This window comes from Oncorhynchus kisutch, linkage group LG4 (assembly GCF_002021735.2).
Source record: "Oncorhynchus kisutch isolate 150728-3 linkage group LG4, Okis_V2, whole genome shotgun sequence".
NCBI lineage: Eukaryota > Metazoa > Chordata > Actinopteri > Salmoniformes > Salmonidae > Oncorhynchus > Oncorhynchus kisutch.
The window spans coordinates 2,020,545-2,037,366 of NC_034177.2; positions in this window are offsets into that span (position 1 = coordinate 2,020,545).

Sequence of the window (16,822 nt, forward strand, 5' to 3'; positions counted from 1 at the left end):
GTCACATACACATGGTTAGCGGATGTTATTGGTCACATACACATGGTTAGCGGATGTTATTGGTCACATACACATGGTTAGCGGATGTTATTGGTCACATACACATGGTTAGCAGATGTTATTGGTCACATACACATGGTTAGCGGATGTTATTGGTCACATACACGTGGTTAGCAGATGTTATTGGTCACATACACATGGTTAGCAGATGTTATTGGTCACATACACATGGTTAGCGGATGTTATTGGTCACATACATGTGGTTAGCAGATGTTATTGGTCACATACACGTGGTTAGCAGATGTTATTGGTCACATACACATGGTTAGCAGATGTTATTGGTCACATACACATGGTTAGCGGATGTTATTGGTCACATACACATGGTTAGCGGATGTTATTGGTCACATACACATGGTTAGCAGATGTTATTGGTCACATACACATGGTTAGCGGATGTTATTGGTCACATACACGTGGTTAGCAGATGTTATTGGTCACATACACATGGTTAGCAGATGTTATTGGTCACATACACATGGTTAGCGGATGTTATTGGTCACATACATGTGGTTAGCAGATGTTATTGGTCACATACACGTGGTTAGCAGATGTTATTGGTCACATACACATGGTTAGCAGATGTTATTGGTCACATACACATGGTTAGCAGATGTTATTGGTCACATACACATGGTTAGCAGATGTTATTGGTCACATACACATGGTTAGCAGATGTTATTGGTCACATACACGTGGTTAGCAGATGTTATTGGTCACATACACATTGTTCGCAGATGTTATTGGTCACATACACATGGTTAGCAGATGTTATTGTTCACATACACGTGGTTAGCAGATGTTATTGGTCACATACACGTGGTTAGCAGATGTTATTGGTCACATACACGTGGTTAGCAGATGTTATTGGTCACATACACATGGTTAGCAGATGTTATTGGTCACATACACATGGTTAGCAGATGTTATTGTTCACATACATGTGGTTAGCAGATGTTATTGGTCACATACACGTGGTTAGCAGATGTTATTGGTCACATACACGTGGTTAGCAGATGTTATTGGTCACATACACATGGTTAGCAGATGTTATTGGTCACATACACGTGGTTAGCAGATGTTATTGGTCACATACATGTGGTTAGCAGATGTTATTGGTCACATACACGTGGTTAGCAGATGTTATTGGTCACATACACGTGGTTAGCAGATGTTATTGGTCACATACACATGGTTAGCAGATGTTATTGGACACATACACGTGGTTAGCAGATGTTATTGGTCACATACACGTAGTTAGCAGATGTTATTGGTCACATACACATGGTTAGCCGATGTTTTTGGTCACATACACATGGTTAGCAGATGTTATTGGTCACATACACATGGTTAGCAGATGTTATTGGTCACATACACACGGTTAGCAGATGTTATTGGTCACATACACATGGTTAGCAGATGTTATTGGTCACATGGTTAGCAGATGTTATTGGTCACATACACATGGTTAGCAGATGTTATTGGTCACATACACGTGGTTAGCAGATGTTATTGGTCACATACACATGGTTAGCAGATGTTATTGGTCACATACACGTGGTTAGCAGATGTTATTGGTCACATACACGTGGTTAGCAGATGTTATTGGTCACATACACATGTTTAGCAGATGTTATTGCGAGAGTAGCGGAATGCTTGTGCTTCTAGTTCTGACATTGCAGTAATATCTAACAAAAAATCTAAGATTTCCACAACAACTACCTAATTAATAGACACAAATTTAAAGGGATGAAATATATAAATCTAAATATATGGATGAGCATGCAATGGTATAAAATACAACATATGAGAATAGTAATGTGAGATACGTAAACATTCTTAAAGTGACCTTATTAAAGTGACTAGTGATCCATTTATTAATGGCCAATGATTTCAAGTCTGTGTATGTAGGCAGCAGCCTCTGTGTTAGTGATGGCTATTTAACAGTCTGATGGCCTTGAGATAGAAGCTGTCCTTCAGTCTCTCTGTGTTAGTGATGGCTGTTTTACCAGTCTGATGGCCTTGAGATAGAAGCTGTCCTTCAGTCTCTCTGTGTTAGTGATGGCTGTTTAGCAGTCTAATGGCATTGAAATGGAAACTGTTCTTCAGTCTCTCTGTGTTAGTGATGATGGCTGTTTACCAGTCTGATGGCCTTGAGATAGAAGCTGTTTTTCAGTCTCTCTGTGTTAGTGATGATGGATGTTTAACAGTCTGATGGTCTTGAGACAGAAGCTGTTTTCTGTTTACCAGTCTGATGGCCTTGAGATAGAAGCTGTTTTTCAGTCTCTCTGTGTTAGTGGTGGCTATTTAGCAGTCTGATGGCCTTGAGATAGAAGCTGTTTAACAGTCTGATGGCCTTGGTATTGAAGCTGTTTTTCAGTCTCTCTGAGTTTGTGATGGCTGTTTACCAGTCTGATGGCCTTGAGATAGAAGCTGTTTACCAGTCTGATGGCCTTGAGAGAGAAGCTGTTTACCAGTCTGATGGCCTTGAGAGAGAAGCTGTTTACCAGGTCTGATGGCCTTGAGATAGAAGCTGTTTTTCAGTCTCTCTGTGTTAGTGATGATGGCTGATTAACAGTCTGATGGCCTTGAGACAGAAGCTGTTTTCTGTTTACCAGTCTGATGGCCTTGAGATAGAAGCTGTTTTTCAGTCTCTCTGTGTTAGTGGTGGCTATTTAGCAGTCTGATGGCCTTGAGATAGAAGCTGTTTAACAGTCTGATGGCCTTGGGATAGAAGCTGTTTTTCAGTCTCTCTGAGTTTGTGATGGCTGTTTACCAGTCTGATGGCCTTGAGATAGAAGCTGTTTACCAGTCTGATGGCCTTGAGAGAGAAGCTGTTTACCAGTCTGATGGCCTTGAGAGAGAAGCTGTTTACCAGGTCTGATGGCCTTGAGATAGAAGCTGTTTTTCAGTCTGATGGCCTTGAGATAGAAGCTGTTTTTCAGTCTCTCTGAGTTAGTGATGGCTGTTTAACAGTTTGATGGCCTTGAGATAGAAGCTGTTTTTCAGTCTCTCTGAGTTTGTGATGGCTGTTTACCAGTCTGATGGCCTTGAGATAGAAGCTGTTTACCAGTCTGATGGCCTTGAGAGAGAAGCTGTTTACCAGGTCTGATGGCCTTGAGATAGAAGCTGTTTTTCAGTCTGATGGCCTTGAGATAGAAGCTGTTCTTCAGTCTCTCGGTCCCAGCTTTGATTTGATGCACCTGTACTGACCTCGCCATCTGGATGGTGGGGGGGGGCAGTGGCTCGGGTGGTTGTGGTACTTGATGATCTTTTTGGCCTTCCTGTGACATCGGGTGCTGTAGGTGTGCTGGAGGGCAGGTAGTTTCTCCACCCTCTGGAGAGCCCTGCGGTTGTGGGTGGTGCAATTGCCGTACCAGCCGGTGATACAACCCGATAGAATGCTCTCAATTTTGCATCTGTAAAGGTTTGTGAGGGTTTTAGGTGACAAGCCAAATATCTTCAGCCTCCTGAGGTTGAAGAGGCGCTGTTGTGCCTTCTTCGCCACACTGTCTGTGTGGGTGAACCATTTCAGTTTGTCCGTGATGTGTACGCTGAGGAACTTCAAACTTTCCACCTTCACCACTGCTGTCCCGTCGACGTGGATAGGGGGTGCTCCCTCTGCTGTTTCCTGAAGTCCACGATCATCTCCTTTGTTTTGTTGACGTTGAGTGAGAGGTTCTTTTCCTGACACCACACTCCGAGAGCCCTTACCTCTGAGCATGCACCCTTGTGGGGTCCCAGTGTTGAGGATCAGCAAGGTGGAGATGTTGTTTCCTACCTTCACCACCTGGGGGCGGCCCGTCAGGAAGTCCAGGACACAATTGCAGTGTGATGGCGATTGCATCATCTATGGACCTATTGCGGCGGTATGCAAATTGAAGTGGGTCTAGGGTGACAGGTAAGGTGGAGGTGATATGATCCTTGACTAGTATCTCAAAGCACTTCATGATGACAGAAGTGAGTGCTACAGGGCGGTAGTCATTTAGTTCAGTTACCTTTGTATTCTTGGGTACAGGAACAACGGTGGCCATCTTGAAGCAGGTGGGGACAGCAGACTGGGATAGGGAGAGATTTAATATGTCCGTAAACACACCAGCCAGCAGGTCTGAGCATGCTCTGAGGACATGGCTAGGGATACCATCTGGGCCGGCAGCCTTGCGAGGGTTAACACGCTTAAATGTCTTACTCACGTCGGCCACGGAGAAGGAGAGCCCACAGTCCTTGGTAGCGGGCCGCGTCGGTGGCACTGTATTATCCTCAAATCGAGCAAAGAAGGTGTTTGTCTGGAAGCAAAAACGTTGGTGTCCGTGACGTGGCTGGTTTTCCTTTCGTAGCCCGTGATTGTCTGTAGACCCGGCCACATCTCGTGTCTGAACCGTTGAATTGCGACTCCACTTTGTCTTTTTACTGACATGTTTCTTGTTTGATTGCCTTGTGGAGTGTTTTTCCAGCTCGAGTGCTATAGACGATAAGCTGATAGAATTTAGGTAGCCTTGTTCTCAAATTTGCTTTGTTAAAATCCCCAGCTACAATAAATACAGCCTCAGGATACATGGTTTCCAGTTTACATAAAGACCAGTGAAGTTCCTTGAGGGCCGTCGACGTATCGGCTTGCTGCTGTGACAATAACCAAAGATAATTATTTTGGGAGATAATACGGTCGGCATTTGAATGTGAGCAATTCTAGGTCAGGTGGACAAAAGAACTTGAGTTCCTGTATGTTGTTACAATTACACCATGAGTTGTTAATCATGAAACATACACCCCTGCCCTTCTTCACGGAGAGATGTTTATTCCTGTCGGCGTGATGCACAAAGAATCCAGGTGGCTATACTGACTCTGACAGCATATCCAGAGAGAGTCATGTTTCCGTGAAACAGCGTATGTTACAATCCATGATGTCTCTCTGGAAAGCAACCCTTGCTCTGATTTCGCTGACCTTGTTATCTAGGGACTGGACATTGGCAAGTAATATACTGGGAAGCGGTGGGTGATTTGCGCGCCTCCGAAGTCTGACCAGAAGACCATTCCGTCTTCCTCTTCTCTGGCGGCGTTGTTTTCAGTCAGCCTCTGGAATCAGTTCAAATGCCCTGTGTGGTTCGAACAAAGGATCATCGTTGGGAAAGTCGTATTCCTGGTCGTACTGCTGGTAAGTTGACATCGCTCTGATATCCAATAGTTCTTCCTGGCTGTATGTAATAACACTTAAGATTTTCTGGACTAAGGAAATAATAAATTTTTAAAAAACGAAATAGTGCAAAGTTTCCTAAGGACTCGAAGCAAGGCAGCCCTCTCTGTCGGCGCCATGTTATGATGAATACCTCTGTTGATCCTACAGCTATTGTATGCTGTAATTATGTGCCTATGATCCAGAGTTATACTGTTAACACTGAGGCAGTGTACTCTAGTAGGAAGTCCACTGTTAGCACTGAGGAGGTGTGTCCTAGTAGGAAGACCACTGTTAACACTGAGGAGGTGTGTCCTAGTAGGAAGACCACTGTTAGCACTGAGGAGGTGTGTCCTAGTAGGAAGACCACTGTTAACACTGAGGAGGTGTGTCCTATAGGAACACCACTGTTAACACTGAGGTGGTGTGTCCTATAGGAAGACCACTGTTAGCACTGAGGAGGTGTGTCCTAGTAGGAAGACCACTGTTAACACTGAGGAGGTGTGTCCTATAGGAAGACCACTGTTAACACTGAGGAGGTGTGTCCTATAGGAACACCACTGTTAACACTGAGGTGGTGTGTCCTATAGGAAGACCACTGTTAGCACTGAGGAGGTGTGTCCTAGTAGGAAGACCACTGTTAACACTGAGGAGGTGTGTCCTATAGGAAGACCACTGTTAGCACTGAGGTGGTGTGTCCTAGTAGGAAGACCACTGTTAACACTGAGGAGGTGTGTCCTATAGGAAGACCACTGTTAACACTGAGGAGGTGTGTCCTATAGGAAGACCACTGTTAACACTGAGGAGGTGTGTCCTAGTAGGAAGTCCACTGTGTGCAGCTCACCGTGCACTATCAGAGCCATATAAATAACACAAGGAAGTCTACTTCTGATAAGCTTCCAGTAAAGCTTTTTTATTTTTATTTAAGCAACCCAGAAATGTGCTATAAAATAGCTTATATTGTCACGACTTCCGCCGAAGTCGGTCCCTCTCCTTGTTCAGCGGTCGACGTCACCGACCTTCTAGCCATCACTGATCCATTTTTCATTTTCCAATGGTTTTGTCTTGTCTTCCTTCACACCTGGTTCCAATCCCATCAATCCCATGTTGTGTGTTTAACCCTCTGTTTCCCCTCATGTCCTTGTCGGAGATTGTTTGATTTTATGTGATGTGCAAGTTATGTTCTGGTGTGCGACGGGTTTTGTACCAACTTTTATTATTTAGTATATTTTGGTTTTTGGAGTTTTGTCAGCACTTATTAAACGACTCTGTTCATACCAAGTTCGTTCTCCTGACTTCCCTGCTACCAGCATCCATTACAAATATTAACACTTATTAAACGACTCTGTTCGTTCTCCTGACTTCCCTGCTACCAGCATCCATTACAAATATTAACACTTATTAAACGACTCTGTTCGTTCTCCTGACTTCCCTGCTACCAGCATCCATTACAAATATTAACACTCAGTGGGAAAGTATTCAAACCCCTTGACTTTTTCCACGTCACAGCTTTATTATAAAACGGATTGGGGGGGGGGGGGAATCCTCTGCGATCTACACACAATACCCCATAATGATCTACACACAATACCCCATAATGATCTACACACAATACCCCATAATGATCTACACACAATACCCCATAATGATCTACACACAATACCCCATAATGATCTACACACAATACCCCATAATGATCTACACACAATACCCCATAATGATCTACACACAATACCCCATAATGATCTACACACAATACCCCATAATGATCTACACACAATACCCCATAATGACAAAGCGAAAACATGTTTATAGAATTTGAGGTATGTTTTCCAACCCATATCACACACGGGCTCCACGGTGTCAAAGATCATTTTCCTGCGTCAAATGAACCTAGTGGCCTCATGGGTGGAATGTTATTCATATTTTTTTATAATTTCATAATTAATCAACTTTTTTTTAAACGCTAAAAATCTGTTATTTCTATGTTAAACATTTTTTAGATATATTTCAGTCTTCTGTGATAAACACTGAGCAAAAATATAAAATGCAACATGCTACAATTTCAAAGATTTTACTGAGTTACAGTTCATATTAGGAAATCAGTCAATGTAAATAAATTCATTCGGCCCTAATCTATGGATTTCACATGACTGGGTAGGGGGGCGCAGACATGAAACCTCCAAGTTAATTATACCCAACAAAAATATAAACGCAACAAGCAACAATTTCACTGAGTTCCAGTTCATATAAGGAAATCAGTCAATTATAATAAATTCATTAGGCCCTAATCTATGGATTTCACATGACTGGGAATACAGATATACATCTGTTGGTCACAGATACCTTAGAAAAAAGGTAGGGGGGCGTGGTGTGACCACCATTTGCCTCATGCAGCGTGACAGCTTCACATAGAGTTGATCAGGTTGTTGATGGTGTCCTGTGGAATGTTGTCCCACTCCTCTTCAATGGCTGTGTGAAGTTGTTGGATATTGGCGGGAACTGGAACGTGGTGTCATACACATTGATCCAGACCATCCCAAACATGCTCATGTCTTGCATTTAGAAACATTTTAAAAATCATGTTTTTTACCATTTCATTGTATTTGATTAAAAACCAAGCATAGAGACAGGTCCTCCTCTTAATTAAGGCTTTTTTTGGCTGCCCAATGCAGTTGCAAAGTAGTCTAGACTGTCAATAAAGGGTTTGGCCCCTGAGACCTCTTGGAAATAAATCCTAATTACCAAATCTTTATTCAAATATAAAGTTTGAGAGGAGTAAATGTCACGAGTCCGACCGAGGGCACCCGGAGCATTACAGTAAAACAGTGAGCTGACGTTCCCTTTTGATCTCTGCATTGTAGACAGGCCCATATTATTGTAACCATGCAGGAGACAGGCCCATATTATTGTTACCATGCAGGAGGCAGGTCCATATTATTGTAACCATGCAGGAGACAGGCCCACATTATTTAACCATGCAGGAGACAGGTCCATATTATTGTTACCATGCAGGAGACAGGCCCACATTATTTAACCATGCAGGAGACAGGCCCATATTATTGTAACCATGCAGGAGGCAGGTCCATATTATTGTTACCATGCAGGAGACAGGCCCACATTATTTAACCATGCAGGAGACAGGCCCATATTATTGTAACCATGCAGGAGGCAGGTCCATATTATTGTTACCATGCAGGAGACAGGCCCACATTATTTAACCATGCAGGAGACAGGTCCATATTATTGTAACCATGCATGAGGCAGGTCCATATTATTGTTACCATGCAGGAGACAGGCCCACATTATTTAACCATGCAGGAGACAGGCCCATATTATTGTAACCATGCAGGAGACAGGCCCACATTATTGTAACCATGCAGGAGACAGCCCCATATTATTGTAACCATGCAGGAGACAGGCCCATATTATTGTAACCATGCAGGAGACAGGCCCATATTATTGTAACCATGCAGGAGACAGGCCCATATTATTTAACCATGCAGGAGACAGGCCCATATTATTTAACCATGCAGGAGACAGGTCCATATTATTGTTACCATGCAGGAGACAGGCCCACATTATTTAACCATGCAGGAGACAGGCCCATATTATTGTAACCATGCAGGAGGCAGGTCCATATTATTGTTACCATGCAGGAGACAGGCCCATATTATTGTAACCATGCAGGAGGCAGGTCCATATTATTGTTACCATGCAGGAGACAGGCCCACATTATTTAACCATGCAGGAGACAGGCCCATATTATTGTAACCATGCAGGAGGCAGGTCCATATTATTGTTACCATGCAGGAGACAGGCCCACATTATTTAACCATGCAGGAGACAGGCCCATATTATTGTAACCATGCAGGTGACAGGCCCACATTATTGTAACCATGCAGGAGACAGCCCCATATTATTGTAACCATGCAGGAGACAGGCCCATATTATTGTAACCATGCAGGAGACAGGCCCATATTATTGTAACCATGCAGGAGACAGGCCCATATTATTTAACCATGCAGGAGACAGGCCCACATTATTTAACCATGCAGGAGACAGGCCCACATTATTGTAACCATGCAGGAGACAGGCCCATATTATTTAACCATGCAGGAGACAGGTCCATATTATTGTAACCATGCAGGAGACAGGCACATATTATTTAACCATGCAGGAGACAGGTCCATATTATTGTAACCATGCAGGAGACAGGCCATATTATTGTAACCATGCAGGAGACAGGCCCATATGATTTAACCATGCAGGAGACAGGCCCATATTATTGTAACCATGCAGGAGACAGGCCCATATTATTGTAACCATGCAGGAGACAGGCCCATATTATTGTAACCATGCAGGAGACAGGCCCATATTATTGTAACCATGCAGGAGACAGACCCATATTATTGTAACCATGCAGGAGACAGGCCCATATTATTGTAACCATGCAGGAGACAGGCCCATATTATTGTAACCATGCAGGAGACAGGCCCACATTATTTAACCATGCAGGAGACAGGTCCATATTATTGTAACCATGCAGGAGACAGGCACATATTATTTAACCATGCAGGAGACAGGTCCATATTATTGTAACCATGCAGGAGACAGGCCATATTATTGTAACCATGCAGGAGACAGGCCCATATGATTTAACCATGCAGGAGACAGGCCCATATTATTGTAACCATGCAGGAGACAGGCCCATATTATTGTAACCATGCAGGAGACAGGCCCATATTATTGTAACCATGCAGGAGACAGGCCCATATTATTGTAACCATGCAGGAGACAGACCCATATTATTGTAACCATGCAGGAGACAGGCCCATATTATTGTAACCATGCAGGAGACAGGCCCACATTATTTAACCATGCAGGAGACAGGCCCACATTATTGGAACCATGCAGGAGACAGGCCCATATTATTGGAACCATGCAGGAGACAGGCCCATATTATTTAACCATGCAGGAGACAGGCCCATATTATTGTAACCATGCAGGAGACAGGCCCATACTATAACGTCTTCCGTCAAGATAGAACTGCCAAAGGGGGCGGAGTTGCAGCTTACTGCAGAGATAGCCTGCAAAGTAATGTCATACTTTCCAGGTCCATACCCAAACAGTTCGAACTACTAATTTTGAAAATGACTCTCTCCAGAAATAAGTCTCTCACGGTTGCCGCCTGCTACCGACCCCCCTCAGCTCCCAGCTGTGCCCTGGACACCATTTGTGAATTGATCGCCCCCCATCTAGCTTCAGAGTTTGTTCTGTTAGGTGACCTAAACTGGGATATGCTTAACACCTCGCCAGTCCTACAATCTAAGCTAGATGCCCTCAATCTCACACAAATCATCAAGGAACCCACCAGGTACAACCCTAACTCTGTAAACAAGGGCACCCTCATAGACGTCATCCTGACCAACTGGCCCTCCAAATACACCTCCGCTGTCCTCAACCAGGATCTCAGCGATCACTGCCTCATTGCCTGTATCCGCTACAGAGCCGCAGTCAAACGACCACCCCTCATCACTGTCAAACGCTCCCTAAAACACTTCTGTGAGCAGGCCTTTCTAATCGACCTGGCCCGGGTATCCTGGAAGGACATTGACCTCATCCCGTCAGTTGAGGATGCCTGGTCATTCTTTAAAAGTAACTTCCTCACCATTTTAGATAAGCATGCTCCGTTCAAAAAATGCAGAACTAAGAACAGATACAGCCCTTGGTTCACCCCAGACCTGACTGCCCTCGACCAGCACAAAAACATCCTGTGGCGGACTGCAATAGCATCGAATAGTCCCCGTGATATGCAACTGTTCAGGGAAGTCCGGAACCAATAAACGCAGTCAGTCAGGAAAGCTAAGGCCAGCTTCTTCAGGCAGAAGTTTGCATCCTGTAGCTCCAACTCCAAAAAGTTCTGCGACACCGTGAAGTCCATGGAGAACAAGAGCACCTCCTCCCAGCTGCCCACTGCACTGAGGCTAGGTAACACGGTCACCACTGATAAATCCATGATTATCGAAAACTTCAATAAGCATTTCTCAACGGCTGGCCATGCCTTCCGCCTGGCTACTTCAACCTCGGCCAACAGCTCCGCCCCCCCCGCAGCTCCTCGCCCAAGCCTCTCCAGGTTCTCCTTTAACCAAATCCAGATAGCAGATGTTCTGAAAGAGCTGCAAAACCTGGACCCGTACAAATCAGCTGGGCTTGACAATCTGGACCCTCTATTTCTGAAACTATCTGCCACCATTGTCGCAACCCCTATTACCAGCCTGTTCAACCTCTCTTTCATATTGTCTGAGATCCCCAAGGATTGGAAAGCTGCCGCAGTCATCCCCCTCTTCAAAGGGGGAGACACCCTGGACCCAAACTGTTACAGACCTATATCCATCCTGCCCTGCCTATCTAAGGTCTTCGAAAGCCAAGTCAACAAACAGGTCACTGACCATCTCGAATCCCACCGCACCTTCTCCGCTGTGCAATCTGGTTTCCGAGCCGGTCATGGGTGCACCTCAGCCACACTCAAGGTACTCAACGATATCATAACCGCCATCGATAAAAGACAGTACTGTGCAGCCGTCTTCATCGACCTTGCCAAGGCTTTCAACTCTGTCAATCACCATATTCTTATCGGCAGACTCAGGAGCCTCGGTTTTTCGGATGACTGCCTTGCCTGGTTCACCAATTACTTTGCAGACAGAGTTCAGTGCGTCAAATCGGAGGGCATGCTGTCTGGTCCTCTGGCAGTCTCTATGGGGGTGCCACAGGGTTCAATTCTCGGGCCGACTCTTTTCTCTGTGTATATCAATGATGTTGCTCTTGCTGCGGGCGATTCCCTGATCCACCTCTACGCAGACGACACCATTCTATATACCTTCGGCCCGTCTTTGGACACTGTGCTATCTAACCTCCAAACAAGCTTCAATGCCATACAACACTCCTTCCGTGGCCTCCAACTGCTCTTAAACGCTAGTAAAACCAAATGCATGCTTTTCAACCGGTCGCTGCCTGCACCCGCATGCCCGACTAGCATCACCACCCTGGATGGTTCCGACCTAGAATATGTGGACGTCTATAAGTACCTAGGTGTCTGGCTAGACTGCAAACTCTCCTTCCAGACTCATATCAAACATCTCCAATCGAAAATCAAATCAAGAGTCGGCTTTCTATTCCGCAACAAAGCCTCCTTCACTCACGCCGCCAAGCTTACCCTAGTAAAACTGACTATCCTACCGATCCTCGACTTCGGCGATGTCATCTACAAAATGGCTTCCAACACTCTACTCAGCAAACTGGATGCAGTCTATCACAGTGCCATCCGTTTCGTCACTAAAGCACCTTATACCACCCACCACTGCGACTTGTATGCTCTAGTCGGCTGGCCCTCGCTACATATTCGTCGCCAGACCCACTGGCTCCAGGTCATCTACAAGTCCATGCTAGGTAAAGCTCCGCCTTATCTCAGCTCACTGGTCACGATGGCAACACCCATCCGTAGCACGCGCTCCAGCAGGTGTATCTCACTGATCATCCCTAAAGCCAACACCTCATTTAGCCGCCTTTTGTTCCAGTACTCTGCTGCCTGTGACTGGAACGAATTGCAAAAATCGCTGAAGTTGGAGACTTTTATCTCCCTCACCAACTGCAAACATCAGCTATCTGAGCAGCTAACCGATCGCTGCAGCTGTACATAGTCTATTGGTAAATAGCCCACCCTTTTTCACCTACCTCATCCCCATACTGTTTTTATTTATTTACTTTTCTGCTCTTCTGCACACCAATATCTCTACCTGTACATGACCATCTGATCATTCATCACTCCAGTGTTAATCTGCAAAATTGTAATTATTTGCCTACCTCCTCATGCCTTTTGCACACATTGTATATAGACTCCCCCTTTGGTTTCTACTGTGTTATTGACTTGTTAATTGTTTACTCCATGTGTAACTCTTTGTTGTCTGCTCACACTGCTATGCTTTATCTTGGCCAGGTCGCAGTTGCAAATGAGAACTTGTTCTCAACTAGCCTACCTGGTTAAATAAAGGTGTTCTCAACTAGCCTACCTGGTTAAATAAAGGTGAAAAAAATAAATAAAAATAAATAAAAATAAATAAATTGTAACCATGCAGGAGACAGGCCCATATTATTGTAACACTAAGCCAGTTCAGGTACCCCATCAAACACTAAGCCAGTTCAGGTACCCCATCAAATATTAAACCAGTTCAGGTACCCCATCAAATATTAAACAAGTCCTGGTACCCCATCAAACATTTACCCAGTCCAGGTACCCCATCAAATATTAAATCAGTCCAGGTACCTCATTAAACACTAAGCCAGTTCAGGTACCCCATCAAATATTAAACCAGTCCAGGTACCCCATCAAATATTAAACAAGTCCTGGTACCTCATCAAACATTTACCCAGTCCAGGTACCCCATCAAATATTAAACCAGTTCAGGTACCCCATCAAATATTAAACCAGTTCAGGTACCCCATCAAATATTAAACAAGTCCTGGTACCTCATCAAACATTAAACCAGTCCAGGTACCTCATCAAACATTAAACCAGTCCAGGTACCTCATCAAACATTAAACCAGTCCAGGTACCCCATCAAACATTAAACCAGTCCAGGTACCTCATCAAACATTAAACCAGTCCAGGTACCTCATCAAACATTAAATCAGTCCAGGTACCTCATCAAACATTAAATCAGTCCAGGTACCTCATCAAACACTGTTTTTCCGGCAGAGGGACATGTTTGGGTCTGTGGGTGATGAGTGCAGGGGACAAGAGGCTGTGGGTAATGGCTATACGGGACAAGAGGATGTGGGTGATGGCTATACGGGACAAGAGGCTGTGGGTGATGGCTATACGGGACAAGAGGCTGTGGGTGATGGCTATAGGGGACAATAGGCTGTGGGTGATGGCTATACGGGACAAGAGGCTGTGGGTGATGGCTATACGGGACAAGAGGCTGTGGGTGATGGCTATAGGGGACAAGAGGCTGTGGGTGATGGCTATAGGGGACAAGAGGCTGTGGGTGATGGCTATACGGGACAAGGAACTGTGGTTGATGGCTGTACGGGACAAGGAACTGTGGTTGATGGCTGTACGGGACAAGAGGCTGTGGGTGATGGCTGTACGGGACAAGAGGCTGTGGTTGATGGCTATACGGGACAAGAGGCTGTGGGTGATGGCTATAGGGGACAAGAGGCTGTGGGTGATGGCTATACGGGACAAGGAACTGTGGTTGATGGCTGTACGGGACAAGAGGCTGTGGGTGATGAGTGCAGGGGACAAGAGGCTGTGGGTGATGGCTGTATGGGACAAGAGGCTGTGGGTGATGAGTGCAGGGGACAAGAGGCTGTGGGTGATGGCTGTATGGGACAAGGAGCTGTGGGTGATGGCTGTATGGGACAAGGGGCTGTGGGTGATGGCTGTATGGGACAAGGGGCTGTGGGTGATGGCTATAGGGAACAAGGCATCCAGGATAGTCAGTCTTTGACAGCCAGTCTGTTGCTCCTAAACCACTGTGCAGAATATATATTTTGACATTTTTGCAGAGGAGGTCTTAGTCACATAATTTTACATGAACTAAGATGTTTGGTGTAGTATTTCACAAGTGAATGACAACAAAACGACAACAAACATCTCTACTGTTGACCAATCTAATAGTGTTTCACCTGGAACCAAAAAGGTGCTATCTAAAACCTAAAATGCTTCTACCTGGAACTGAAAAGGTGCTATATAGACTCTAAAATGGTTCTACCTTGAACCAAAAAGGTGCTATATAGACTCTAAAATGGTTCTACCTGGAACCAAAAAGGTGCTTTCTAAAACCTAAAAGGGTTCTTCAGTTGTCTCCATAGTAGAACCCTTTGAATAACCCTTGTTGGTTCCAGGTAGAACCATTTTCGGTTCCAAGTACAGTGCCTTTCGGAAAGTATTCAGACCTCTTGACTTTTTACACATTTTCTTATTATAACATTTATTAAATTCTATTTTTTCCCCTCATCAATCTATACACAATACTCTGTAATGACATCACAGTACCCTATAATGACATCACAGTACCCTATAATGACATCACAGTACCCTATAATGACATCACAGTACCCTATAATGACATCACAGTACCCTATAATGACATCACAGTACCCTATAATGACATCACAGTACCCTATAATGACATCACAGTAATCTATAATGACATCACAGTGCCCTATAATGTCATCGCAGTACCCTATAATGACATCACAGTACCCTATAATGTCATCACAGTACCCTATAATGACATCACAGTACCCTATAATGTCATCACAGTACCCTATAATGACATCACAGTACCCTATAATGACATCACAGTACCCTATAATGACATCACAGTACCCTATAATGACATCACAGTACCCTATAATGACATCACAGTACCCTATAATGACATCACAGTACCCTATAATGACATCACAGTAATCTATAATGACATCACAGTACCCTATAATGTCATCGCAGTACCCTATAATGACATCACAGTACCCTATAATGACATCTCAGTACCCTATAATGACATCACAGTACCCTATAATGACATCTCAGTACCCTATAATGACATCACAGTACCCTATAATGACATCACAGTACCCTATAATGACATCACAATACCCTATAATGACATCACAATACCCTATAATGACACATCAAAAATAGGTTTTTAGAAATGTTATTACATTGATTAAAAATAAAAAACTGAAATAACTCTGACCACTTGCTATGAAACTCAAAATTGAACTCAGGTCCATCCTGCTTCCATTGATCAACCTTGAGATGTTTATACAACTTGATTGGAGTCTACCTGTTGTAAATTCAATTGATTGGACATGATTTGGAAAGACACACACCTGTCTATATAAGGTCCCATATTTGACAGTGCATGACAGAGCAGAACCCAAGCCATGAGGTTGAAGAAATTGTCCGTAGTGCTTTGAGACAGGATTGTGTCGAGGCACAGATCTGGGGAAGGGTACCAAAACATTTCTGCAGAATTGAAGGTCCCCAAGAACACACTGGCCTCCATCGTTCTTAAATGGATGAAGTTTGGGAACCACCAAGACTTCCTTGAGCTGGCCGCCCGGCCAAACTGAGCAATCAGGGGAGAAGGGCCTTGGTCAGGGAGGGGACCAAGAACCCGATGGTCACTCTGACAGAGCTCCAGAGTTCCTCTGTGGAGAGGAAAGAACCTTCCAGAAGGAAAACCATCTCTGCAGATTCTCTGGTCTCATTAAACCAAGATTGAACTGTTTGGCCTGAATTCCAAGAGTCACGTCTGGAAGAAACCCGGCTAAGGGCTGTTCTTAGGCACGATGCTTCATGGAATACAGCCTGGATAAAGCCCTTAGCCTTGGTATATTGGCCATATACCGTACCACATCCTCTCGGGCATTATTGATTTAATATTCAATATTTAATATCCGATATCACAGATGAGACACAAATGTTAATGTGCCACTTTAAGGGCAGGAGGTTACCGTGACAGCGTGGGCACTCAAGCAGCCCTAGTCCTCAGTGACAGTGTGGCTGCCTGTGAG